Source organism: Sorex fumeus, unplaced genomic scaffold (genome assembly GCF_029834395.1).
Source record: "Sorex fumeus unplaced genomic scaffold, SorFum_2.1 ptg000098l, whole genome shotgun sequence".
Classification (NCBI taxonomy): domain Eukaryota; kingdom Metazoa; phylum Chordata; class Mammalia; order Eulipotyphla; family Soricidae; genus Sorex; species Sorex fumeus.
In genome coordinates this window covers 86,074,242-86,099,544 of record NW_026606155.1, presented here as the reverse complement: position 1 = coordinate 86,099,544, position 25,303 = coordinate 86,074,242, and the positions used below count along the sequence as shown (strand labels likewise).

The 25,303-nt window shown below is 49.1% G+C and overlaps 1 protein-coding gene across 1 annotated transcript in view; it reads left to right on the top strand.

The window, feature by feature from the left end:
* Positions 1-25,303, top strand: part of EHD4 (EH domain containing 4) — an 83,333-nt gene that overhangs the window by 34,650 nt on the left and 23,380 nt on the right. The gene's annotated exons all lie outside the window — the stretch shown is intronic.

Here is a 25,303-nt window from a genome sequence, read left to right as displayed (position 1 = left end):
CTTCACCCAAACTCCGAGAAGCCCCTCAAGTTTGGGGACAGGTGAACGTGTTCCCGGTCCACACTGGGAATAGTCCCAAGCACAGCCGGTGTGGCTCAGTAACACAGAAAGAATGAACAGTGTATGTTTCTAGATTTTATAACCATTCACGGGGACACATGGGACAAAAAGGGAAGTGGGGAGCAGGGAAAGTTCCTCCTCCCGCACAGGCGCCCCTGCGGATCCTGGTGGGCGCGCTCGGCCCCAGACTACTAGCCTACTGAGGTGTTGTTTGCGCACTTGAGGCACTGATGACCCAGAAGGCAGAGATGGGGGCTGTTGGGGCGGTGCTCAGATGTAGGGACCCTGGCTGGCCTCCGGGGGTTGGGAAAGGCTCCTGAGAAGAAGAGACATTGGAACCAGGCGGTGGCTGGTAAGTAGGAATCCTGAGAACAGCTCTGGGGTGGGGAAGAGAGGACGTCCAGCATGCGGAGAGGGAAGAGTTCTCTGGAGCTCAGAAAATGCCTGTGAAGAGCGGCTCCATCAGGGCATTGTCCAGAAAACCAGACTGTGGCCCTCACGCTTTCCAAAGGTGTTCCCAGAGGAAAGGGCAGTCGGGGCAGGCCTGAGGACACAGGGGACTGGGAGGGCCTGTGGTGGGTTCCCTGTGCTCAGAGACAGGTTTGAACCTAGAGCAGTTTTGAAGGCTTTGCCCAGAGAGAGTTGATGAATCGCTGCCGCCCAAGCCAAGCAGCGAGGTGTGTGGGGTCACGGCCTGGGCAGGCGGGGAATCCCCCCAGTGCTCCTGGAGCAGAAGCACAGTTAGGCCGACCCGGGGAATGTTCTCAGATGCTCAAAGGCCAGGGTCCTACCACAGGCCAGAGAGGGGGGCCTCTGAGGTCAGTGGTCCCCCCTTGCTCTCAGCACTTCAGAAATGCAGGCTTTGTAGCTTCCGGGACCCACAGAGGGCTAGGGCTGCCCACGGGCTTCCAAGAACATTGCACTTCTAGCAAAACTAGGCCAATGCTGAGCACTTCTCATGGCCCTTTGTTGGTTTTTTATTATAAAGGAGATAGTGGGTGTTGTGAAGGAGTCACAGTGAACCAGGAGCTCAGGAATCACTCTTTGTGAAAACCCCACTGGTGTGTGTGACCCCCAGACATCACAACTGATAGCAGTTACCAGTGGTTTCCCTCTCTCTCTCTCTCTCTCTCTCTCTCTCTCTCTCTCTCTCTCTCTCATTCTCTCTATCTCTCTGTGTCTCTCTCTCTGTGTCTCTGTCTCTATCTTGTCTATCTGTCTGTCTGTCTCTTTCTCCAGTATCCTTGGACCTTCTTCCATGCACAGGCAGGGAAATTATTTCTTTGCGGGGGGGGGGGGGGGATTGGGAGAACCTACACCTGATAATGCGCAGTGCTTACTCCTGGCTCTGCACTCAGGGATCACTGCTGGTAGACTCGGGGAATGATATGGAGTTCTGGGGAACAAATTCAGGTTGGCCACGTGCAAGGCAAACACCTCCCCACTGTACTGTCTCTGCAGCTCCAAATTCTTTTTAACAGAATCAGAATTTCCATGCCTTTATCCTACATCTTGATTTTTCTCTAGAACTGTCCATCCCAGACATACTCCAGACAGGTATAGTCCAATTACCTCATTGCTGTCAGCAGCTGCTGGGTTTCATCCAAGAAACACAGCACAGTTTATTTTATGATGTTGCTGGGTGTTTTTTCACTCTTACAAATAGCACTGCAGATGAATGCTTTTTATGGTGGGCATAATGTCTATCATTATGCCTCTGTGCCATCAGAATTCTTTTTTCAAAAACCAGTTAGATCCATTAAATTAGTCCCATCCAAGTTGATTTACAGATAAAAATTTTGTCTTAAAAGGAAAATGAAGCGGAGCCAGAACGATGATAGTGGGGTAGAGCACTTGCCTTACACATGAATGAACCTGGTTCAATTCCCAGCACCACAGATGGTTCCCTTAGCCCTGCCGGCATGATCTTCTAGTGCAGAGCCAGGAGTAAGCCCTGAGCACCTCCAGATGTACCCGCCTACCAAAAGAAAAATGAAGAAGAAGGAAAATAAAGTAAATCCACCTCCCACAGTCTCTTCTGAGTTGCCCATGTTTCTCCACTTCCACATTCGACCAAAGTTTGCTGAGAAACGTGGTCCTCCTGGAAAAATCTCAGTATTTTTCTTCTAAGTCTTGACACCCCTTGAATTTTAGCTCCAGCCTTCTCCATTTCTTTTGATTGGTTGCCAGTACTAAGCATCCCAGCTTAGCCAGCATTTCTCCCTTGTTTCATCCTTTATAAGGCGTCTTTCAAACCACTGTCCTGATGCATGATGCCGCCTGTTTACTGCTTTCAGGACACTTTGAAGATCAATCCCTCATAAGACTATAATAATCCGACTCATTTCCTGGTCTGAACCAAGGTGGCCTATCCTCCTCACATCCTGTGCACAGAAATAGCACATGTGGCCCCACTAGTGGGCATGGCAGCTGTCAGGGCAGGACCCAGAGCGGCGCCCAGGCCAGCACTACACCGGGATCTGGGTTTGGGTACCAGCCAGTGTCCGAGGCAGACTCGTCATTGAATTTGTTCAGCAGAGAGTTTTAACGCATTCGCCCTAGAGAGCAGCCCCTCACCCCACTCCCGCCCCAGCATATTTACTTTCATCCCCCCTCGCCACCCCCTCCCCCAAGCTGGGATCTGTCACTCTTCCCCTGTCACTATGTCAGAGCCGCACCATGTGATGGGGAAAAGGTGTGACCCCGTAGGACAGTGGAAGCATCTGCCACTGACTTGATTTGTGGGACTTTGCTTCCTGCTCCGGTGCTCTTTCTGGAAAGCAAGGTGGCTGCTGCCAGGCCTTCTCCTGTTCCTGTGTGCGGTGAAGGGTGACACCACCCTGCACGGATCCTCTTACATGACTGTGCGCTGGGCTCCCTGATCAGGAACTGGTCTCCAGTGCAGCAGCACGCAGCTGATACTCAGCCCTCAGCCGGAACCACCTGCGTGCCCCCACCCATCCCCACCACGACCACCAGAACAGATTCCAGCCACCGTGGAATCATGCTCAGCTGCTGGGCAGCTGCATGGCTGAACTTGACTCCTGGGGAGGGGCAGAGTAAGAACTGTTGGACTATTTGCGGGGGGACTGTGGGGATCGGAGGATGAGTACTGCAGGCTGGCTGCTTGAGGACAGGGCTAGGGCTCCAGGAGGAAGTGGGGAGCTTGGGGTGACGCTGAGCAGTCCCAGGAAGGCTCATGAACTGTAGCACACCCAGAGTTCTCACTGGCAGAGGGAGATGGCTGGGGGTGGGTATGGCAGAGAGGTGCTTTGCTGGGGGAGTCGAGGGTGCTGAACTGGAGACCCACCTCACGTTTCCACAGATAGGGCTCATGCAGCTGTCCCAGACTTCAGGGCTCTGGGAACTTGGTGAGGGAGGATCTCCAGAGGGAATCCTGGTCCCTTAGAAATGAATGCAGATGGGGGCTGGAGCGATAGCACAGCGGGTAGGGCGTTTGCCTTGCATGTGGCCGACCCGGGTTCGATTCCCAGCATCTCATATGGTTCCCTGAGCACTGCCAGGGGTAATTCCTGAGTGCAGAGCCAGGAGGAATCCCTGTGCATCACCCCCTGTGCATCGCCGGGTGTGACCCCCCCAAAAAAAGAAATGAAGGCAGATGGGCCAGACCCATAGTACAAGACAACTTGTCTTGTACGTAGTCACTCTGGGTTCAATCCCTAGCCCCCCACTTAGCCCCCAGATGGTGATTGAACCTCAGTTGGCAAGGTGCAAGGCAAGTACCAGCCCACTGTACTGTCTGTGCAACCTCAAAATTACTTTTTAACAGAATCAGTATTTCCATGCCCATGGAAATGAGCATTGCACATGGTCACCTCAGATTTAATATTCAGCATATGGTTCCCCAAGTTCAATCCCCAGCACCCCATATGGTCTCCCGTGCCCTGCCAGGAGTGATTCCTGAGCAGAGAGCCAGGCATAAGTCCTGAGCACTGCTGGGTTTTGTCTCCCCCCACCAAAACAAAGGGGAAAGAAATGAACATAAGACTGGGGACTCTGGACCTAAGGTCCAGCCTTCCCATCCTCCTTTCCTGTTTGGTCCTCCCCTCCTGCCTGGCCTAAGCTTCCTCCTTCCTCTGGGTGAGTGTCTCTCAGGAAGGCCTGGAGACAGAGAAATGAGTGTGGACCTGAGATGGGGTGTTCTGCCCTGCTGGGCTTGGGCAGGGTAGAGGACCTGCCTTGTGTGACCCAGTCTTTATCCGCAACAAGTATCCTTAATCCCCTCATTGCCTGCGTCCCCATGGTGGTTTCTACAGTAGTGACACAAGGTGGATAAGCTTTGGGGGATGGGGGACAGTGCTGCTCTCCAAAACCTCCTGTCGGGGGCTCTGTGAAAAATAAACCATGACAGATCATTGATTCGGGAGCGGTTTTCAGGGTGCTTCCCCATGTGGAAACCTGTTCCCTTCAACTGTTTCTTTGTTTAATCATAGTCGGCAGGAAATATTTAGGAACAAAAGTTTGAGCTTAGTTGCTAAATTGGAGTGTTCTTGGCGGACGTGAGGATTCTGATTGAGCAGGGATAAAAATATGCTGCTATATTTATAATAATTATTTTATTTTCATCTACCAGCAGCTACCTTCCATGAGTTCTAAGATTTTTTTCTTGGGGCTGGAGAGATAGCACAGCGGGTAGAGCGTCTGCCTTGCACGCGGCCGACCCGGGTTTGATTCCCAGCATCCCATATGGTCCCCCTGAGCACCGCCAGGAGTAACTCCTGAGTGCAGAGCCAGGAGGAACCCCTGTGCATCGCCAGGTGTGACCCAAAAAGAAAAAAAAAAGATTTTTTCTTATTTTTTTTAAATGTTTTGTTTTGGTTTTGGTTTTTAGGCCACACCCAGTGCTGCTCAAGGCTTACTCCTAGCTCTGTGCTCAAGGGTCACTCTCTGCAGAGCTCAGGGGACCATATGGGGATCAAACCAGGATGGGCCTCATGAAAGGCAAATGCCTTACTCACTATACAGTTGCTCCAGCCTCACTTTTCTTGTTTCATTGCTGGCATTAAATAACCAATAAAAGACCTTTTGGATTGTTTTATTCTTTTTAAAAAATTTATTTAATTAAAGAACTATGATTTACAAAGTTATTGATAGTTGCATTTATGCATATAATGTTTCCTACCACCAGTGGAAAACCTTTGGATTCTTAAGATTTCCAACATTATTTTCCTGAAGGGAGGAATGACGTCTAACTTGATTCCTTTTTGAGAGCTTCTTTTGCTCCTGGTCACAGAATCTAGATTGAGTAAGGGGGGTTGGGGGCTTGTATGAGGGGGACGAGAAAGTGGTGCTCAGGGGCCCAGGTCCCCCTGGGTGATTCTCAGACAACTGGGCAGATTCTGGAGTATGGTTTGCTCACCCACTAGTCCCTGCCAGGGGCTCGCCAGCCCGCTACTGTGCTGGGGCCTCCAGGCTGCCCCAGCGGTGCTTCAGGAACCATGTAATGCCCAGATAAAACCATGCAAGCCTCATGCAAGGCCAGAACCTAAACCCCTGTACCATCTGTCCAGCCCCAGAATGCAGATCCTTGACTCCGTGCACTGAGAAAAAGAACGCATTTATCTTCACATCCTTGTTTTCATTTCCAACCTCTTATTATTCTGGCTCCCTGACTGTTTGCTTCCTAAAATATTGTTTATTTCATGCTGAACTTAAACATCATCTAGGATTTATTTCTGGACTTGGCATAAACACAAGTGCACTCCCAGCTACATGGTACAAACTTCTGGGCTCTGAGTTCACAATGTCCCTGCCTAGCCAGGAGACGCTTAGAAAAATTCTATGGTGGCAACTGGTGTACTTATCCTTCTCTCGGGCATATAAGCATTCGAAAAGTGCTATTTTTAGCAGCAAATGATTATTCTTGTGGTTTTCTAAGAATTTGATGAGGGTTTGTAAAGCTTTCAAGAGACTTGACTTTGGTAACAAAAATAACACAAATTCGCTCTTTTAAAAATTTAAATCACTTGGGGCTTAGCTTGTAGCTCAGTGGTAGAGTACATGCTTTGCATGTATGCGGCCCTGGGTCCCATCCCCACTATGCATGTGCACACATACCACACACACACACACACACACACACACGCACTTCAGTAATTCTAGAAAAAAGTATATACATGCATTGACATGAATTTTTCAACACAGTCTGTCCATTGAGGACATGAGCATGTCTTCTGTTGTTTAAGGTCCTTCTCCTTATCAGTTTCTCACTCTAAGTCAGTGGCTAGAACTGAGAAGAGACTGCAAGATAAAAAACAGAAAGTCTAAAAGCAATAAATAGCAGTGAAGCCAGAATAAAAGGGGTCTCTCTATGCTTCAAATAGCATGAACACACAAGAACTTTGAGCTTCAAAGTCATTATTCGTTGTTTAGCATTTATGTACAGCACCCATCCTCAGGGCCTCCCAATTTGGGCGACAGTAAGGGGCTGATGCTGGAATGATCCTGACCTGCCCCATCTGCCAGTCTCCAAGAGTGAAAAAGACATCCAGACACCATCAAATAAGAGGCCGTTTCAGGGGGCTACCCACACAGCGAAGGTGCCAAACAGCATCACAAAAGAACGGTCAGACTTAGGAAACAGGGCCTGGGAATTCAGTCTATATCAGTAAAGGTGAAGAGAGAAAAAAAAAAAGCAGAAAAACAAACCATAATCAGGGAAGGACAAGCACATTGACTTGACAAGTCCTTTGAACTTTTAAAACTTAAGACCGGATTTTGAAAACTGCCTAAAAGGAGGAGAGAAAACATTCAGAGATTTTCAGATAAGAATGGTTTCCCCTCTCAGGCGCTGAGAATGAGGACTGGGGGGGAAACACAGGACACAAAGGAAGGAGCCCTTTTCCCCTAAGAGAACTAGAAGGCGAGGCATAGAACCATGGCCTGCTCTGACACAGCCCAGGCTATTCCAGGCCCCCTGGGTAGGCTGAGCCATTTGGACATCGTGTCCTCAGCAGCTGAGGCGGGCCCACAGGCCCCTGACTATAGGTGCAAGCAGTGAACTTCAAAGTTTTTCAAGGGCCAGGACAGCTAATGCCTGCAGTACTGCTGGCAGTAGGGATGCTTAGACCTTCAGTATCAGAGTTTAAAAAGAAACCGAAGAGGAACTGGAGCAATAATACAGAGGGTAGGGCATTTGTCTTGCATGTATTCGATCCAGGTTCAATCCCTGGCATCCCATATGGTCCCCAAGCACTGCCGGGAGTGATTCCTGAGTGCAGAACCAGGAGTAACCCCTGAGCATCGCCAGGTATGACCCAAAAAAGACAGAAAAAAAAAAAGAAAAAAAAGAAGAAGAAGCAAAGATGTGAACATACATGTCTTTGCAGATATAAACAGGAAAGCCAGGGGACTCACTAAGAAGGGGTGAAATGGGACAGTCCTGTCAGGAGCTGACCTGGCAAAGTGGGGCAGGTCAAGGTCAGACCAGCCTCATTGAGAAAGTACCCATCTGACATGGGAAGAGGATTTGGCAGCATAGACACCCCTACCTCAGTCAGCCCTAAATTTCATTTCCCACTCATTCTCCAAGATCTTTTTATCTCCAAGATCTTTTCTAAACTCGGCCCTGCTCAATCCACTCAGAATCAACTGATGCTGTCGAGGTGCTCCTGGTTACGGCATGGGTGACTGAGACCCCCAGTATTCCAATCCCACCCAGCAACTTACCTGCCACATGACCTTGGGAAAACTGTTCCTTTCTCTCAAAGGGAGGATTATAACAGTACCTCTGTCCCAATGTTATAACTGAATTACTGAGAAAGCAGAAATACCGTAATGCCCACCACAATGCACAGTAAGCACTCGGCAAATGTTAGCTGGGGTTATTACTTGCCTATTATTGTTGTTGAAGCAATTACTTAGAATACTTTTTTTCAAAAACTGTATTTTATCTTCTGGTTTTGTTTGTTTGTTTAAGTGGTTTCTTGTCTCTTAAAAAGTTTCCTGTTTCAGCCAGAGAGATAATAGTACAATGTAAAGGTAAAGGCCCTCCCGTTGATCGTCGATTTGCTCGAGCGGGCCCAGTAACGTCTCCATTGGAGACTTTGTTGTTTCTGTATAGAACATTTATTTGCCTTGTATGATGTCAACCTGGGTTCGATCCCCAGCACCCCATATGGTCACCCAAGCACCTCAGGAATATTTTCCTTAGTGCAAAGCCAGGAGTAACTCCTGAGCACTTCCAGGTATGGCCCAGAAACAAACTAACCAGAAAAAAAGGTAAAAAATGTACTCTGTTTCAGGGACCAGAGTGATAGTACAGTGGGTAGGTAGGTCACAACTGTCCCAGGTTTGATCCCTAGCAATCTGTATGACCCCCCCCACCCCAAGCACCCCCAGGAGTAACTTTTGTCGAGGCATTTAAATTATAAAGTTTTTGTTCAGGAACTATGTTATTTGGTGCATTTCCCAAATTAGATATTTTCACCTGTTCTCTACTCATCTTGGTAATGTTATTGATGATTAGCTTATCACTTTTGAAATCATATTTCTCCCTGGAAGTAGAAAAGATACAACACTCAAATTAATCATCCAGTTCGAAAACTAATTGATTAAAAAAAAACAAATTGAAGGGAAAATATTTTTTTAATAACACAGATGTTGCGGATAGGCATATGTTTGTGTATGCTCTTAGAGGCACTTTGTGTGTGCTGTTTCAGAAGCAGTGGAATAAAATGCAGTGGTAATATTTGAGCTATACTAAAGGATACTCATTCAAACATGTTTGCGTCAGTCATCTCCTTGGTGCCAAGCAGTGTCCTGGATTCAACATGATTCAACATGGATTCAACACAGGCTCTAGCTGGGCACTCACACTCAGTTGGGAGGGTCTGGCCAGCAAATCGGCTGTGCTGGCCCTGGGTCCCATAGGAATACAAGAATGCGGTGAGGGGCCGGGAGATGGCTCGCCGGGCTGAGTACAGGCTTTGTATACTACAGGGCCACAGTAACATCCAGCACCACATGGTCCTCTGAGAACTAGGAGTGACCCCCAACAACTGAGCCAGAAGTATCCCCTGAGCACTGCTGTGTGTGACCCGAAAGTCTACTAAATTGAAGTGCTGTGAGCAGGGAAGCCCAGTACCCAAAGCTGCTAAGTGAAAAGGCCCCCTCTTCACCCTCCTCTCTCTCCACCCCCCCCACCTGTGCAGGTATTTTAACATATTTAAGAGTTGATCGACTTTTTGTTGTTGTTGTTGAGAGTTACTCCTGGCTCTGCACTCAGGAATCACTCCTGGTGGTGTTCAGGGGACCATATGGGATGCTGAGGATCGAACTCGGGTCAGCCACATGCAAGGGACGCACCTTATCTCTCTAGCCCCAACCTTGTACTACTTTATAACATGTTTATCTGCTCATTAGTAATACCTTCCATTTCTCCCAGGTCTGCCAGCTTTTAATCTACTTTCATTTTTTGTTTATTTTTTCTTTTGGGGTGCTCAGGGATCACTCCTGGTGGGCTCAGGGGACCATATGAGGTGTTAGGGATAGAACTCAGGTTGGCCATGTAAGGCAAGCATCATACCCTTTGTACTATCCCTCCAGCCCCTAATCTACTTTATGTCTCTATGGATTTGCCTATTCTGGTCTTTTTTTCATAAATGTACTCAATATGAGACTTTTTAGGTCTGTTTTCTTTTCACTCTACATAGTGTTTCAGGGTTCATTCATGACATATTCTGTATGTGGTACTTATTCCTTTTAAAGGTTCAACAGGGCTTTGTTACTTGGCTGTATCACGTTTCTTTATCAGTTGAGAACACTTGGGTTACTTTCACTGGTTACTTTGAATTAACACCACAGCGGGTAGGGTGTTTGCCTTGCTTGAGGCCGACCTGGCCAACCCAGGTTTAGTTCCTCCGCCCCTCTCAGAGAGCCTGGCAAGCTACAGAGAGTATCCCACTCCCACAGCAAAGCCTGGCAAGCTACCCGTGATGTATTCGATATGCCAAACACAGTAACAAGTGTCGCAATGGAGACATTACTGGGCCCCCTCGAGCAAATCGATGAACAACGGGAGGACAGTGACAGTGACAGTGATGAACACTTATGAGTTTTGGTGAAAACATCTGTTTTCAATTCTCCTGGGTGTTTGTTTACATAGGAGTAGAATTGTTGGGTTTTATGGTAATTCAACATTTAATTTTTGATTTTGAGTTGGAGGGGTCACCCCCAATGATATTCAGGGGTTGCTCCTGGGTCCAAGGCTCAGGAATCACTCCCAGCGGTGCCTGAGGGGACCCTATGGATGTCAGAGATTGAACCTGAGTTGGCCACATGCAAGACAAATGCCTACACAGCCCCCTTGATATTTAACATTTGGAGGCTTTGGGGAACACACCTACCCTACTTAGGGGCTATTCTCAGTTCTGTGCTCAGGGGTGAATCCCGGCTAAGCACAGGGACCACTGTAGTATGTGGATTAAACCCAGGCATCCTGCATACAAAGTTTGGTCCCCTGAGCAGCATACTCCAAGCATGGGACCTGGAGTAGCTTGTGAGCACTCCCAGATGTGGCCCAGAGGAAAAGAAAAGAAAACAAACAAACAAACAACTAAAAAGCAAACAAACCAAAACAAAAGGTATGTAGAGGGGGGTAAGTTCCCCAACTAGTGAGTCAGGCCTTTTATAAGATGAGATAAGGACTGAGAATAAAGTCACGATAAAGATGTGAAAGATGTGGAGCTCTTACCACTGTTTCTTTCTGGTTCAGAGTTCAAGAGATCCCCGTGATGGTCAGAGTACAGGGGGTGTGAGGAAAAGGATAATGCAATAGAGGATTCTTTTTTTTCTTTCTCTTTTTGAGTCACACCCAGCAACGCACAGAGATTACTCCTGACCTATGCACTCAGGAATTACTCCTGGCCGTGCTCAGGGGACCATATGAGATGCTGGGAATAGAACCCGGGTTGGCCGCGTACAAGGCAAATGCCCTACCTGCTGTGTTATCCTTCCAGCCCCGTAGTAGAGGATTCTGCACAGCCGACCAGGCTCAGAGCTGGCTGTATCCACAGCCCGGAGCCTGGTGCCACGTTTATATGTAGAGCTTGAGCTCAGCGGCTTACCTCTGAGCTTTATTGAAAACTTTCAGCAGCAAAAACTGATCTATCCCTCAGGGCTGGGGCTGACCCCTGATGATTTGTTGGCAGATCCTGTTTTTTTTTGTTGTTTTGTTTTTTTTTGTCAAGTGCTCAGGCCAGCCTGAGGTGGGGTTGTGAGGTCCTGGACATCACTCACTTCTTACGCCCCAACAGGAAATCCTGATTTCTTTTTGTTTGGGGGAAGTTTGCTGACAAACACATTCAGGGCTCCTTTTCCGCTGGTGCCACGGGAAATTCCACACCACAAGTGTGCGGCCCCTGCCCCTAATGGGAGCATACCCCTGCTATGACTCAGAATGGCACTTGCCAAGCCCTGGTGTCTATTTTTAGTTTTTGTTAATATTTTAAATGCATACTTGAGCCTGAGGAATGACTGCTTCTACCCAAACTTTAAACCTACCTAGACTTTCAAATGAAAAATAAAAAATTGCTCTTCTTAGGGAAAAGAATACTTCCCTTTCTTTCCATAAAGAACAACTAAGGATTACATTTCACAGAACATTTCACAGGAATATGAAATAAGAGATACAGAGGGTAGGGCACTTGCCTTTTCCGTGTCTAACTTGGGTTCAATCCCTGACACCTCACATAATCTTCCAAGCCCTGCCAGGAGTGACCCCCGAGAGCAGAGCCAGGAGTAAATCCTGAGCACTTGCAGGGTGTGCTCCAAAACCCTCACACCCCTTAAAAATTCAATTTTAAAAAGAACATTTCACAGACAGTGGGAGAGGGGATTCATCAGAGAAAAGGTTTGTTCCTTATTGTTTTAAGTAATACCAAACTCCACAGAATAATTGTTGCAAATTTTATGCCTTTTTTTTTTTAAACCAAAGACTGAGGTGCAACCATTAAGTGAAGCCTTCATTTTAATTGTGCAGTAAAGGTAAAGGTAAAGGCCTTTCCGTTGATCGTCGATTTGCTCGAGCGGGCCCAGTAACGTCTCCATTGGAGACTTTGTTGTTACTGTGTCTGGCATATCGAATACTCTCGTTAGCTTGCCGGGCTCTCCGAGAGGGGCTGAGGAATTGAACTCGGGTCGGCCATGTTGGCCGCTTGTAAGGCAAACACCCTACTGCTGTGCTATCGCTCTAGCCCTATTAATTAAAAATCACTGCTGGACTGGAGTGATAGCACAGCAGGTAGGGCATTTGTCTTGCATGTGGCCTGACCCGGGTTTGATTCCCAGCATCCCATATGGTCCCTTGAGCACCGCCAGGAGTAATTCCTGAGTGTATGAACCAGGAGTCACCGCTGTGCATCGCTGGGTGTGACCCAAAAAGCAAAAAAATAAAAAATCACTGGTTACTTAACTGATTTTGGTGCAGGATTAGAATGCATGGAATTCTCATGAATATGCATTAAAATGCAATAGTCCATATCTGTAGATATAGAATAATGGGTAAGGCACTTACATTGCAGACGGCCATTCAGGGTTCACTGCCCAGCACTCCTCATGGTCCTCCAAGCTGGACCAGGAGTGATCTCTTAGTGAAGATAAAGGAGCAAGCCCTGAGCACTGCCAGGTATGGCCCCAAAACAAAACAAACAAAAGAAAAATTCAATAATCCAAACCAAAAAGGTAGTACAGCACGTAGGGTACTTGCCTTGCATGAGGCCAACCCCAGTTCAATTCCCAGCACCCCAATATGATTTCTCAAGTACCACCAGGGGTGATCCCTGAAAACACAGTCAGGGATAAGTCCTGAGCACAGCAGGGTGTGGCCCTAAAACAAAAAAACAAAATTCACGTTTCCAAATTGGATGGTGGAACCATTACATTTGAGAAGATACATAGTGTTGCAAAATGGATACTGTATATAACATGATATAGAAGCCCAATCTTCCTTGTCTAAAGATAGGGCTTTTGTTTGACACTCTGTCCTTAGCATCACTGACGTGAGATGTGTTTGTTTTATCACTCTGCCACAGTGCATCATCTTCAGATTCAATCCATGCCTTAGATTTCCATCTTTTTGTAGCTTTTGGTGACTGTTTCCTTGGTGATGGTGGTATAAGCCCCCAACTCTTAACTGCCTATGGGGGCATAAGGACCAACACTTAAAATTCCCAGCTGTGTCAATTGACAATCATCACTCATCATCCACTCATAGAAATGGCACAAGTGGTCTTTGAAGGGCTTGTTGACACATGCATCCTAGGCCTGCAAGGATGTTAGGGTGCCTAGATGACTACCAGTTGTGTCTTATTCTCCTCGAGAAGTTGCTTCACTTCATTTCCCACTGTGACCTTGAAAACAATCTAAAACAAGCAGAGCCAGCTGTTTCCATGTTGCTGGCAGATAGAGCCATACAGTTTAGTTTTCACAGGAAGACACAAGTCTCACCCTTTCGAGTATACCAGCATGGCTGTATGGCCTGCCCTGTCTCCCCTCATACCTGTGGCTCTTCTTTGGGTTGAGAAACCATTGCATCAGTGTCTCTTCACCTCCCAGAAATATCCTGATGATGCATGATACAGTGCTGAGAACTTGGGGTTCATGGTGAATACATTGGTGCTCTGATTTCCTTTTAAGTAATGTGAGGAACAGAATTATTTCTCACCAGTGATTATGCAATGCAAGTTATAAACTAACTTTTGGACTGAAAAAAAAAAGGTGTGGTGCATTGAAATACAATAATGCTACTAGTCACACTGTTGGATGCTTTTCACTTATTTTGAAGCTCATTTGTTTCACACAGAAGCTTAGAGTGGTAGGAATTGCATTCCGATTCTATGAGAGAAGAGATTCTTCTCCTGACAAGGTTAAGAATTCACCCACATCCCACAGTGAGTGAGGTCACTGGTCTCAAAGATGCCACCTCCCACCAGCCTTCATACCTGAGTGCACCTCTGGCCCTTTAATCAAGAGCCTGCCGGCTCCCGCTCTCATCAGTGGAATTCCACTGAAGCGATGCTCTGTGACTTCCCCTGGCCAAGTTGCAAGAAGGTTCTTGACAAGCTCATTCCAGGGAAACCAATAGGGTGTTGTTAAAAGTCTTACTACCTGGCTTAGAGAGATAGGAGAGTGGGGAAGGCACTTGTCTTGCATGCAGCTAACCTTGGCTCAGTCCCCCAGCACCACATAGGGTCCCCTGAGTTATGCTACAGAGCAGAGTTAAACCCTGAGCTCAGCAAGGTGAGGTCTCACCAAATAAAAAGTCCGCCTACTTCTGAGACTACTATATATGAAGGAGCCCAAATGGGTCGTGCATAGAGGGGAAGGAGATGGATGAGTCCCAGTGCAAAACCAGTACACTGTAGCATTGTAGCACTGTCATTCAGTTGTTCGTCAGTTTGCTCGAGTGGGCACCAGTAATGTCTCCATTCATCCCTGTTGCGTGCTAGTGTAGCCCAATGGCATCTCCTCACTCCAGGAACATGAAGTGAGACTTGTTACTGTTTTTGGCATATCAAATACGCCACGGGGAGTTTGCCAGGCTCTGCCATGCAGGCGGGATACTCTCGGTAGCTTGCCGGGCTCTCTGAGAAGGACAAAGGAATCGAACCTGTGTCAGCCGCATGCAAGGCAAACTCCCTACCCACTGTGCTATCTCGCTCCATCCATTACCGAGATGGATGAGTTCCAGTGCAAAACCAATGCACGCTAAACAAAAAGAAGGAACGTTTGCCACTCCCTGGCGTGGGGTCCCAAGGGTCCTGCTTTATATAGGTTCTAAGGGGAGCCCACTCTGAGGGGGCCGCAAGGGGGCTCAGACTTCAGGACGAAGGAAGTCCTCTAGTCTGCAGAGGGTGGGGAAGTACGCCAGGCCGTGGGGCCTGCATTGTGAGGGCTGGAGGCACTGCCAGACATGACAGGTTCAGGGGAGGCTGGAGGCTGGCGAGGGTCAAAGGCGGGGAGGCGGGGAGCCGTGAGGGAACAGGCAGCTGGTATGAGCCACAGGCCTGCTGGAAGCACGCCGGCTTCAGAGTCTGCAAACAACAGGAAGCCATTGTCGGATTATCTTTCATAGCCTCTCCCGATTGCTCCGAGTTATCATTATGGACATCCGGGTGCCGCGTTCAGATTGGGCTGCAGCTCATTTCTGTGGGCGCCCGGGCTGCCTGGTTCCCTCTCCTCTCTCGCCAGGCTGTGTTCTCGGGTTCCCCTCTCCCCACATCCTCCCTGCTTGGCCTTAGAGTCTGTCAGGGATGTGGTTCTCCAGCAGTAGGAACTCCACTCGCGCTTCCTAGCCGAGTGCTGGATGCTGCCCGCTGCCCCTGGAGCCTGCGGGCCTCTCTCCTCGCCTGCCCGCTTCTCCCCACTGACCAGAGAGAGGAGGTCAGAGAGACCAGGACCACAGGCCTGAAAAGCCCACGAACCCAAGCCATGTCCCCTGCCTGGACCACGCATAGAGTTCATACCACCACTCGGGTGGAGATGGAGATTGCCCGAATGATGGGGCCTTGTGTGAGGTGAGGGCCACCGGAGCTCACCAGCACCCACCAGACCAGGGCTTCTCGAGGGAGAGTTGGTGCCCCCAACACTCACACTGACTGAGACGCCCTCTGCCCGTGCCCCACCTCATGTAGAAGCGCCCCCAAACCAGTCTAGACCTGATGGGAAGGTGGGCTTTTTTAGGGACCCCCAAAAGGAAAGTGAAAATGGCACTGTTTTTTTCTTTTCTTTCTTCTTCTTCTTTTTTTTTTTTTTTTTTTTTGATTTTGATTAAGACACCATCATTTACAAAGTCATTCATAATAACCGAGCTGTTTCAGGCACATAATGTTCCCATATCAATCCCGCCACCAATGTCCCCAGGCTGCCCCCTTGGCGGACATAGACAAACTTCTAACACTTTAGAACAGGCACTTTTTAAGAGACCTCAGTTATCTTTTCACATGTTGAATAACTTCACTGCTCTCATGGGGACATTCCTGTGACACACCCTCAGTCCCTGTTGTGAAGTGTACCCTCCCCCCTTACTGTGCCCCAGTGCGGCACTGGGGGAATGTTGGTAAGGGCAGGGTGTAGGCAGGGTGTAGGTGCAAGAGGAGCAGAGTCGGGCCAGGAAGTTCAGTCCTGAGGCATCCTTTTTTCCCATTTCTCTCCCGCTGGCCCGCTGGGAAACCCTGAGCGACCCCCAGCTCCGTGTCCTCCACTGTCCAGAGGAGACTTGGTTTCCCTCTTAGGGGTCGCAGGGTCGGGATCATCAGAGTCAAGGCCCTGATGCTCACGCACGGGGGCAGGAGGGACGGGGCACCCACAGCCTGCCCTGAGAGTGAGGTGGCACAGCACAGGCGAGCTTGAGGGCCCTGGAGGAGGAGCTGGCCCCAGCCATCCCGGCACTCCACTTGACCGGGGTCTCTGTGCATCCCAGTTCTCATGTCTACAAAGTGGCATCACCAGGAGAAGTCACTGAGTGTCTGGCATGTTGGTTCCTGGTGGAGACTGTGCTGGATTCGGGGGAACCCAAATGGCCCCAGAAGAAACCCTTAACAAAGCAGCTCAGCCAACTACTCCAGGGTTCCCCCAAGGTGACCAAGCTCTAGGGTACACACAGGCTTCTCCAGGAACTAGCAGAAGAGACAGCAGAGTCAAGGAAATGCTGGGGGCTGTGGAAAGCATGGGGGGTGTAGGCAGAGCTGGGGTCGGGGACTCTGGGAGAGAAGGACCAGGAGTTGGGGTGCTGTGACCAAGGACCCCACGTATGTCCTCTCTCCAGTCCTTATTTGTTGTTTGGGGGGGCACACCCAGAAGTGCTTAGGGGTTACTCTGAGCTCAGGGATCACTATGGGCAGTGCTCAGAAGACCATATGGGATGCTGGGAATCAAACCCTGGGCGGGACGTGCAAGGCAAGCACTCTGCCCACTGTACTTTCTCTCCAGCCCCCCTTGCCTATCCTCTTAAAGCATAAATCTCTTTCTGGCACTCGGGGTACCAGATGCTACACCCGGGACTCTCAGGCTCTCAAAACTACCCTCAGCTTGAAGTCAAATCTCTGTGCAAAGTGCAGGTTGGAGTGTTTGCCCAGTGGCTCTCATTCCTTAAGTGCTCTTCAGAAGCACCTGCCACGCGGCCTGGTGTTTGTACACAATGCAGGGAACATTCACTCCACAGTGTCGGATAGCAGGCTGCATCCCTCCCCTACCGCCACACTGTCCGACAGGCTCTGTCAGCAGAACTGGGGTATCCATGCACACCGAGGGCCCCGGGGGAACTTGACGTCACCTCTTCCTCTGGTCTGCTTTGGATGGATGGTGCAGGCTTTTTCCCATCTACAGACAGTGCTGCAGGGACCTGTGAGCTTGGCTCCATAGGGCCAGTATATACAGTCTGATGGTTGAGTACATACAGTCTCCTTCAAGTTGCTGAGTTAAGAGCATCTGTGGTCTTTTTGCTGTGTTTTTGCTGAGACACCAAAATGCCCTCCCTGGGAGATGCACCCGCAGTACTAAGGGCCCGTTTCCACACGCCGCCTGACTGGGACCTGGCCAGCCCAGTCATTGTTCTTTGCTTTTTCTGGTAGGTGAGAAGCATTTCATAACTCCAGTGATTACGCCTCAGTATTAGTCTTGTTGGAGCGTCTCTTCATCACTCCTGGCAGGGCTCAAGGGACCATATGCGATGCTGTGGATCAAACCTGTGTCGTCCACATGCAAGGCAAGCACCCTACCTACTGTATTAGCTCTTCATCTCCATGTTTTTTTTTTTTTTAAATAAGGAACCAGTCCTCCAGTGTGAAATCAGATCATTCCCACTGACTCCATCTCTCGTCCCATCTGGGAGCTTAACCCAGAAACCACTAACTCTGAGCAAGTGTTTGGCTATAGAGCTGAGCTGATAACCAGCGTTTCTGGAGCTGGTCTTCACTGTTGGCTGGTATCCAGATGCTCTTGGAACATGCACACAACATTGGAAATGTTTGAAGGGAGGAAGAGGGCAGGGCACAGGGTTCCAGTCAAGAGTTTTGATCAGATCCATCCCTTTGGCTGGTCAAGGGTTGATCCTAAATGGGTGTCATCTTGGTTTAACATGTCTCTTTAAAAAGTTGTGATTTGGGGGCTGAAGCGATAGTATGAGTAGGGTGTCTTGTAAGCCACTGATCCGAGTTCAATCCCCAGTACCCCATAAGGTCCCCAAGCACCACCAGGAATAATCCCTGAGAACTGTGGGTTTATGAGAGAGAGAGAGAGAGAGAGAGAGAGAGAGAGAGAGAGAGAGAGAGAGAGAGAAGAAGAAGAAGAAGAAGAAGAAGAAGAAGAAGAAGAAGAAGAAGAAGAAGAAGAAGAAGAAGAAAGAAAGAAAGAAAGAAAGAAAGAGAGAAAGAAGAGAGGGGTGGTGTTGGTGCTGGAAGAATCTTTTGGCCCTTCTGAAATGCCATCAACAAGCTTCTCTTCAAGGGGGCCTCATCCCACCTGGGTGGAGTCTGTGTGCCGTTGGCTCACAAAAATCTGATGCAAGTACAAAGTGACTGTGATTTATTGGTGCATTGTGTGAGATGTTCTTGCCTAGAGTACACAAAGCCCACTTGCAGAATGAGGGATGGGCGATTTCCCTGTGCATGCCGCTGACTCCTGACCCTATTTATCAGAGTCTCAGGAGGTTGACTCCGACGACCTCTTGAGCATCCTTCACAGTCTCCAGTCCTGTGTCATTTCCTCTGGTGATCTCTTTTGGCACAGAGTTGTCTCAAAAATTCTCAGGACAACTAAGAACCTGCCTGGAAACCTACAAGAGTCTGCAAGCCCAAGCACATGAGTTCAGTGGATCTAAATAAGATAAGCTTGTGGCTGATAATGTTATCAGAGAGTTACTCAACCCTGTTCCTATCCCCCACCCCCCAAACAGAGTTGTTCTTTCTCATTTTTTTTTTTTTGGCTCTTGTTATTTGGGTCACACCCGGCATTACTCAGGGGTCATTCCTGGTGCTATTCAAGGGACGATGAGGTACAGGAGCTCAAACCCTGCCTTCCCCACCCCTCACATACAAAACCTGCACTCAGCCCATTGAGTCGTCTCCCCAGTCCCCAGTTCTTTTTTTTCTTTTTTGGTCTAATTTTTATTTTCTTTCTTTCATTTTTTTTTTTTTTGACCGTACTTGTAAGTGCTCAGGGTTCATTCCTGCCTCTGTGCTTACGGATCACTCCTGGTGAGCTCTGGGGACCATGTGGGGTATTAGGGATCAAATCCAGGTCAGTCGTGTACAAGGAATGCCTTACCCACTATGCTGTCTCTTCGGACTCACAGTTTTTAGGGGGGTAGAAGGGCGTCAGGCCATACCTGGTAGTGCACAGGTCTTCCTCTTGGCTCTGTGCTCAAAGCTCACTCCTGATGGTGACAAGAATCAAACCCAGGTGAGCACATGCAAGGGTTATCTGCTATACCATGACTCTAGCCCCAGTTTCACATTCTTGTGCTGGTTCTGTAGCCGACTGTCCAAACTGTACTAATTAGCTGAGACCTCTACTATACAGGCATTGTGCTACATTGACTTTCCTAGAATGTGACTTATTTTTATAATCTCACTGTCACTGTCACTGTCATCCCGTTGTTCATCAGTTTGCTCAAGCTGGTACCAGTAACGTCTCCATCGTGAGACTTGTTGTTACTGTTTTTTTGGCATATCAAATACGTCACGGGTAACTTGCCAGGCTTTGCCATGCGGGCAGAATACTCTCGGTAGCTTTCTGGGCTCTCTGAGAGGGGTGGAGGAATCAAACCCAGGTCAGATGCATGCAAGGCAAATGCCCTACCCACTATGCTATCGCATCGGCCCTCATAAAACCTTAAAATTCAGAAGTCCCACCTGAAAGTATAATTAAAGTTTTGTTTGTCGCCCAAAAGAAAAAACAAACAAAAACAAACAAACAAGCAAGGAGCTGAAGTGATAGTACAGTGGGTAGGGCATTTTCCTTGCACATGGCCAACATGGGTTCAATTTCCAGCATCCCATACGGTCCCCCAAGCACCGCCAGGAGTAATTCCTGAGTGACCCAAATAGAAAAAAAAAAAAAAGAAAGTTTTGTTTGTCTGTTTTGGGGCCACACCCAGCAATGCTCAGGGGTTAGTCCTGGCTCTGCACACAGGAATTATTCTTGGCAGTACTCAGGGGACCATATGGGATGCCAGGGATCAAACCCGGGTTTGCCGCATGTAAGGGAAATACCCTATGTGCTCTACTATCGCTCCAGTGTCTGGAAGTATAATCAAGAGCTGGAAAGAACCCTCGAACCCATCTGCAAGACAGGGAGCAGAGGCCCAGCACCGTGTGATGGCCTGGCCAGGCTCCATGCTTCTCTTGGAACGTTTTCACTGACTTCTCTGCTCCACAGAGAGCCGAAGACACCGTGGAACACAGCTGTCTCCTTCTAAGCCTCCAGCCATTTTCAGGGCACCTGCTTCTTAACATAAAATTTCATTTCTTTGGATTTTGTTTTGGGGCCCCATCCAGTGATACTCAGGAGTTACTCCTGGCTCTGCGCTCAGAAATTACTCCTGATAGGCTTGGGGGACCATATGGGATTCTGAGGATCAAACCCAGATTGGCTGTGTGAAAGGCAAGTACCCTACCCACTGTACTATCTTTCCAGCCCCTTAACCTAATATTTTCATCCGAGATGGAAAATAAGACTCAAAACCTAAGTTTCCCTCTGACTCAATCATGAGACCAAAAGCAGCGGTGGGTGTTAATCAGGCTGAGTGTTCACATCAAGCCCTCATCTGGAGTCCGTGTGTTGGGGGTCAGGGTGGGGGCACACGGCCCCCATCTGCTCTCTTCATGCTCTCCACAACAGCCCCCAGAGGAAGAAGCGACGTGCTGTAAGGTTCCCTTGTTTGTTTTAGGAGGAAACAGGCATGGATCTGTGTACTCATAGGGGCCTGGACTCAGCTCCCATAGAAGGAGTGGAAAGTGGACAGAGAGGATAAACAGTGCCAGACTCAGCCAAGGACAGATCCCAAAGCTGGATTTTATATAAAGGGGGTCTCTTCAGAGGCCAACCCCGCTCCCCAGGCCAGAGGGAGGGAGGTGGCATTTGAGGGCCTTTCCCACCTCCAACTCCCTTCTGCAGAGGCGGCAGCTTCAGCTGACAACGAAGAGAGGCACAAGCAAGCGACCCTCCAGGAAGAGGTGCACTGGGCCTTCCTAAAGATGGCATGGCCACAGTGTGTGGAGTGTATTCCCTTAATCCCTCCCTTCGCCCCACCGTAGCCCTCGGGTCAGCTGGAAAGAAGAATTAGCAGTTTAGGAGTGGAAAGGACCAGAGGCTGGAGGGACTAAGCATCTGTGCCTCGCTCAGCTCAGCTCCTTCTCTTTGCTCCAACTCAGGGATTGGAGCCTGGGGGAGGCCTTTTCCCAGGAAATGGGCCAGTGTCCTTGTGGAGACTCTGTCACCTTCAGTGCTCTTGAGGTGGAAAGTGCTGGAAATTCAGGCCCCCAGCTATCAGTGTCATCATTCTAGAAGAAAAGGAACAACCTCCTTGGTGAAAATGTGCATACTGACCCTATATTCTACAATACGCTTCTATTTTTTCAGACAAAAATTATATAGGATGATGGGGCAGAAGCAATAGTACAGTGGTTAGGACGCTTGTCTTGCATGTGGCTGACCTGAGTTTGATCCCCAGTACCCCATATGCTAGTTCCCCAAGTCCACGAGGAGTGATCCCTGATTGCGGAGCCATGGTAAGCCCTGAGCGCCAATGGGTGTGGCCCAGAAACAAATAAAGAAACAAGCAAGCAAAATAGTATAGGATGGTAGAGCACTTAGAAAATGACTTTTGAAAGATTAAAAAGAAGAAAATAAAAACCGCAGTGATTCCCGCCATCCAGGGTCCAGTCCAGTATCTGAAGCACAGGCTGGGGGTGAGAGTCCCCAGGTTCCCGTCCTGCCCCCTGGCACGTAGCCATAGAGCCTGATGGATCGAGAGCCTCTGGCCTCACCTGCGTGCAACACATGGGCTAAAACCCCCAGAACAGCACTGCCCGGTGGGGGTCAGAGTGAGGCTCCCAGGTGATCGGACGAGGTCAAGCTCCGGGACTGAGGGGGAATGTGGAGAAAGCGCAGTCAATATTTGCTGCTTTTATTTATTTTTACTTCCACTTTGCACCCAAGCCCAGAAACATTTTCAGAAACAGCCTTTTCCAGCTGCAAAGTAAACTCGGTCTGGAAACAATGTGGGGCCTGCCTGTGCATGTTTAACTCAAGGAACTATTATTGTTAACTGACGTGACTGTTTTTTGAAAATATATATTTAATACCCGCACAAGCGCAAATATTTGATGTTTATTTGGAGATGATTTGCACTTCCTATAATTAGTAACAACCCTTTTTAAAAAGGAGAGGATGGGGGTGGCGAGAGGGAAACTGGGAACAGCGGGCGCACTGTTGGAGGGAAAATGTGCACTGGTGGAGGGATGGGTGTTCGATCATTGTATGACGGAAACGCAATCATGAAAGCTTTGTAACTGTATCTCCCGGTGATTCAATAAAAGAATTTTTTAGAGGGGAGGAAGGGAGGCAAGAGAATAGAAAGGGAGGGGAGAGAAGGGGGAAGAGAGGAGGGGAGGGGGAGGAGAGCAACAGGCTGATGATATAGCTCAGCAGTGGAGCACTTGCCTTGTACGTGTGAAGACCTGGATTCAGTCCCCTGCATTACCGAAGAAATTGATTCTAAAAATTGATTAAAAGGTCAGAGAGAGGTCTGAGCAGCAGTATAGTGGGTAAGGTGGCTGCCTTGTATGCAGCCAACCCAGATTTGATCCCCAGCGCCCCATATTGTCCCCTGAGCACTACCAGGGGTGATGCCTGAGTGCAGAACCAGGAGTAAGCCCTGAGCACTGCCGGTTGCGGCCCCAACTCCCAAAACAAGTGTTGAAATCAATTCCCTTGCCTAAATACCCCAGAGTGGGATTGCTAGATCATGTGGTAGCTTCAGTATCAAGTTTTTTAGGAATACACCAAATATACTAAACACCTTTTGCATCAGTCACAGGAGCTGAGTGTACAGGGACAGATGGGATGAGAGGGGGGTTTTGTCCTCAGAACCTCTGTCGGGATCACCGAGTGCGTTGCAGGAGTGTGGGACTCTGTCGTGGGCACAGTAGCGGAGGGCCACAGCAAGGAAGCTGCACAGATTGAGCCATGATCTGCAGCAGGGTATGGGGTTCCCAAGTGACTGGGTTTGGCCCCTGCCCTCGGGCTGGGGCTCTGAACAGCCCTGTTCTGTTTGGAACAGGAGGAACCTACAGGCTGGTTTGTTTCCACAGGGTAGGGGAAGTGGCCCAGAGGGACGGAAAGTTGTAGCAGGAGAAACGGAAAAGGGCGTTCAGGGCAGGAGAGGTCTGTGCCAAAGTCCGGGGGCAGGAAAGTGAGGGGCTTCCTGGGAACAGCAGGAGCCCCATGAGGTTGCGGGTGGGGCAGGTGGAGCTTAGGAAAAACGATGACAAAAGATTGGCAAGGTCAGTAGGGGCAGTCAGGGAGACTTTGTCCTGTAAACATTTATATTCTATAAGCAACCAGGGTACTCACTGTTTGGAGATGAATGACCTGAGTCCTGAGAAGGGCTGGGGAGCATTTGAGAGCAAGATGGGGGGCAAGGAGGACCAAAGGGCAGTGGATGACACAGCGGGCATGCTCCGTGCCCATTGGGACAGTCTGTTCTGGACAGTCACCACAGTGCTGGAGCGACACAAAGACAGATATGACGCTCGGGGGGGGGTCCCCGGGAGAGAGTCAGCGATACCCAAATCAACAGCTCAGAGAGGGCTGGGCAGGGCCTGGTTGGGATGGGGGAGGGGATCTGCTAGCTCTAGAAGAGCAAGCCAGGACCCCCCTGCTGAACTGAGGCCTGGGGAAGGCTCTGGGGCCTGGGACCTTGCCCACCCCAAGAATGAGGCTCAGGGCCCAGACAGGGAGAGCCGGACCTCTATTCTGACTCACCTCTGTTATCTGGCATCCTCTCGCTGATATGCATCTTGTTTAAAACTCACAAAATGAGAAGCTTGGCTCTGGGAAGAATGTAAGCATTTTTTTTTTCTGCCTTTCTATTAAAAATAGACGGTCAGCTTTGCTTCCTCAAAGCCTTGCCTGGTGTTTACCTGAGCCAGTGCTGCTGTTGAAACCTCGCAGGCCATTTCCTGGTGGGTCCCGTTGGCTGGGATGGAGAGCACAAGTTTCCATGGGGCTGTGACGGGAAGCCCCTGATTGGCAGGAGGGGCCCCTTCCTGCCTGCCCCCTCCCTTTGTTCCAGAACTTGGAGCCAGGATTGCCAAGCTGGGACCTCCCGCGGGCCAAATTCTCTTTCCCAGCTCTCAAAGCTGGATAGCTTTGGGATCCTGTTGCAAAGATAGAAACTGTATTTTTAAACAAGTAGACTGATTGCATCTCCGTTCGGCTTCAGACTGATAAACGTCCCACTGGAAGCTCCTGTGCAATGAAGATGTCTGTAATGGCATGGATATGTATTTTAAACATATTGAGCACCCTGGGGACAGTTCTGTTATGCTGTTGCTTCCTGTGTCCTCAGACAAAACCCCTAAATACAGACTGCCCTCACAAGTGTGTTTCTGTGTACTCACACTCCTATGCATACAATCTCCACATGCACGCCTATATACGTGTGCACACTCACACACACCTACTGCACACACTTGCCTTTTAATGCCCCATGCCGTGTCCCATTCTGTCTAGCCAGTTGTTTGTTGATTTGGGGACGATACCAGTGGTGCTCAGGGATCATTCCTGGGAGTACTCAGGGAACTATATGTGGTGCTGGGGGTTGAACCGGAGTTGGCGTGTATAAGGCCAGCACCTTAAGTCCTGGACTGTCTCTCCAGCCTTTTGATGCTGATTTTTCTTATCACCTCACCACTGATGCTCACTGTTGAGAATGCTGTCCCCTTGACCCCGGGGACTCTTGTACATTTGCACAGCTATCAAGCTTCCGAAGAACAAGTCAACTTTTACTTGGCAGGGCTGTTGCCTTAGCTCAATCCAACCTCATAGCTAAGGCAAATTCTTTGCACTGCACACTCAGGGAACAGATTACATTAGCCTGCAGGTCCTTTCGGCATTTCATGAAAATGAGTGTGTTGAAGTGACTTGAGCAGTCTTGGGCTCTGTCCTGCCTTTCTGTTTTCTTCTCTCTGTGAGTTCTGGCAACTGCCCATCATCACCA